The following is a 3,794-nucleotide window of genomic DNA, read 5'->3' on the forward strand; positions in this document are numbered from 1 at the left end:
ACTTTTAAACCTGAATTTGGATAAAAGATGAATCTTCAAAAGTATTGATAATTTTGGAAAATAATTTTTAAGAAGGGCATGACAGCCAGTGATTACCTAGTTAGGCAATTTGTTGCCAGGGATTGTGAAGCTTTACTATAAAGACTGTAGGATGAACAATGACTCCTTGATGCTGAGATTTTATTTGTCTTCTTTTTTAATAGGTGGACATTGTACCACTGATTGCCAAAGCAGACACAATTTCTAAACATGATTTACGGATGTTTAAGAGTAAGATAATGAGTGAATTGATTAGCAATGGCATCCAGATATATCAGCTCCCAACAGATGAAGAAACTGCTGCTCAAGCGAACTCCTCAATTAATGTAAGTTTCAGGAACAATATCTGACAAAGAGGCTATAAATGAGTGTTTATCCGGAATCTAGTGTGAGAATTTTTACATTTTCTTTATTTTGAAAAGTTTCTGTTGAGAATTGATTCTTTGTAAGCAGATTTATTTAGATTTAATTCAAACACCGTGTTCCTCAAGGATATTGGCCTATAATTTTCTTCTTGGAAGTATATTTTCTTGCTTTGATATCAAGTCGATGCTGCCTCATAAAATGACTCTGAAGGTGTTACCTCTTGTTTCTATTTTTTCAAAGAATTTGAGGTTGTTTTATATTAAAATTTCTTTGAATGTTTGGTAGAATTTACCCATGAAGTAATCTGGTCCTGGGCTATATTTTGGAGTTTTGAAAAATTACTTCTTTAGTTTCTCTATTTGTTATTGGTCTCTTTAAGCTCTCTATTTATTCTCCATTCAGTCTTGGTAGGTTATATGTTTCTAGTCATTTCACCATTTCTTCCAGGTTGTCAAATTGGTTGATCTATAATTGTTCATAATAGTCCAGTACAATTCTGTTTATTTCTGTAAGAAATAAATTTCTGTAATAAGTTGTAATATCTTCTCTTTCATTTCTTATTTTATTAACATGTTCTCTATTTTTGCCCTTAGTCAAGGTAAGGGCTTTGATTTTGATTTTTTTTTTTCCCAAAATCAACTCTTAGCTTAATTGATTATTTTTTTTGTTTTATTTTTTGAGACAGAGTCTCCCTCTGTCGCCCAGGCTGGAGTGCAGTGATGCAATCTCGGCTCACTGCAACCTCCGCCTGCCAGGTTCAAGCAATTCTCCTCCCTCAGCCTCCTGAGTAGCTGGGATTACAGGCATGCACCACCATACCCAGCTTATTGTTTTTGTATTTTTGGTAGAGACGGTGTTTCACCATGTTAGCCAGGCTGGTCTTGAACTCCTGACCTCAGGCAATCCACCTGCCTCAGCCTCCCAAAGTGCTGGAATTACATGCACAGGCGAGATCTTTTTTTAACAGATGTAGGTGTTTACTACTATAAACTTCCTTTGTTTTTTATTTTAGATTCAGAGGGTATAAGTGCATATTTGTCAAATAGATATATTGCATAATGTTGAGGTTTGGCTTCTAGTGTAACTATCCTGAGATAGTAAACTTTGTACCCAACAGATCATTTTTTTTTTTTTTTGAGACATGGTCTCACTCTGTTGTCCCAGCTGGTGTGCAGTGCTATGATCACATCTCATTACCAGTAGACAATTTTTTGACCATCAACCTCCTTCCAATCTCTGCCTTTTGGAGTCTTGTTATCTGTTGTTTTCATCTTTATATCCTTGTGTACTCATTTTTTAGCTCCTGCTTATGAGAACATGTGGTAGTTGATTTTCTGTTTCTGAGTGATTTCACTTAGGATTATGGCCCCCAACTCCATCCATGTTACTGCACAGAGCATGATTTCTTTTTTTTATGGCTGCATAGTATTTCATGGTGTAGATGCACTACATTTAAAAAATCCAGCCCACTGTTAATGGACATTTAGGTTAATTCCATGACTTTACTATTATGAGTAGGAATGTAATACACATATGAGTGAAAATGACTTTTTTATATAATGTTTACTTTCAGGTAGATGCCTAGTATAATCACTGGGTCGAATGGTAGCTCTATTTTTAGTGCTTTGAGAAATCTCTATATTGTTTTTCATAGAGTTTGTGCTAATTTATGGTCCCACCAACAGTGAATAAGCATTCATTATTCTCTGCATCCACATCAACATCTGTTGTGTTTGCAGTAATAGCCATTCTGACTATGTAAGATGATATTTTGTGTGTGTGTGTGTGTGTGTGTGTGTGTGTGTGTGTGTCTGAGACAAAGTCTTGCTCTGTCACTCAGGCTGGAGTGCGGTGAAATGATTTCAGCTCACTGCAACCTCCACCTCCTGGGTTCAAGCGATTTTCCTTCCTCAGCTTCCGGGGTAGCTGGGATTACAGGTGCTCACCACCAAGCCCAGCTAATTTTTGTATTTTTAGTAGAGTTGGGGTTTAACCTCATTGGTCAGGCTGGTCTCAAACTCCTGACCTCAGGTGATCCACTCGCCTTGGCCTCCCAAAGTGCTGGGATTACAGGTGTGAGCCACTGCACCCGGCCTTTATGGTGGCTTTAATTTGCATTTCTCTGATGATTGGTGATGTTGAGCGAGTTTTCGTATGTTTGGTGGCCACTTGTATGTCTTCTTCTGAGAAATGTCTGTTCATATCCTTTGTGGTCTTTTTAATGGGGTTGTTTATTCTTGGTTGTTGTTGAGTTGTTTGTGTTCTTTGTAGATTCTGCGTATTAGTCCTTTTTCAGATGCAAAGTTTGCAAATATTTTGTTTCTATTGTGTAGATTGTCTGTTTACTCTGTTGATTATTTCTTTTGCTGCGCTCTTGAGTTTCAGTCCCATTTGTGTATATTTGGTTTTGTTGCATATGCTTTTCAGGACTAATTTATGAATTATTTGCCTAGGCCGATATCTAGAAGAGTTTTTCCTACATTTTCTTCTAGGATTTTTGTAGCATCTGGTGTTTCATTTAAGTCATTAATGCATCTTGAGTTAAAGGTTGCATATGATAAGAGATGGGGATTCAGTTTCATTCTTTTGCCTATGGGTAGCCAATTTTCCCAGCAGGATTTATTAAATAGAATGCTCTTTCCCCATTGTTTATTTTTGCCAACTTTGTCAAAGATCACTTGGTTGTAGGCATGTGGCTTTATTACTGGTTCTTTATTCTCTTTTCTTTCAGTTTTTTTCTCCCTTTTTTAGATGTATCCTTCCTAGCAATGGACTCTTGATTCTGTTCCATTAATCAATCAGTCTGTTTTTGTACCAATGCCATACTGGTTTATTTAGTATTGCATTATAGTATAATTTGAAGTCAGACACATGATGCTTCTGGCTTAGTTTTTTTTGCTTAGGATTACTTTGGCTATTTAGATGCATTTTTGGTTCCATATGATATTTAGGATCTTTTTTTCTAATCCTATGAAAAATGCTATTGGTAATTTGATAGGAATTGTGAATTTTTAGGTTGCTTTGGTTAATATGGTCTTGGTGATGATATTGATTCTTGCAATCGAAAAATTCCATAAATTTTTGGAATAGTTTCAGTAAGATTGATACCAGTTCTTCATTGTACTTCTGGCAAAATTTGGCTGAAAATCCATCTGTTCTTTTTTTTTTGTTTGAAATTATTTTATTACTGAGTCTATTTCATTACTTGTTATTGGGCTATTTAGGATATCTATTTTTTTCCTGGTTCAGTCTTAAGAGGTTGTATGTTTCCAGGAATTTATCCATTTTCTTTCTTTTTTTTTTAAGGAATATAAAACCATTATTGACAGCTGTTCACCAGTATTTACAATAAGGTAAACAACATACAGTTGGATAACATTCTCATTACC

General features: G+C 35.6%; 1 pseudogene; it reads left to right on the forward strand.

The window, feature by feature from the left end:
• The first annotated feature begins 278 nt into the window (after nucleotides 1-278).
• Nucleotides 279-3,794, forward strand: part of LOC105531214 — a 41,084-nt pseudogene continuing 37,568 nt past the window's right edge.

This window comes from Mandrillus leucophaeus, unplaced genomic scaffold (assembly GCF_000951045.1).
Source record: "Mandrillus leucophaeus isolate KB7577 unplaced genomic scaffold, Mleu.le_1.0 Scaffold871, whole genome shotgun sequence".
Classification (NCBI taxonomy): Eukaryota; Metazoa; Chordata; class Mammalia; order Primates; family Cercopithecidae; genus Mandrillus; species Mandrillus leucophaeus.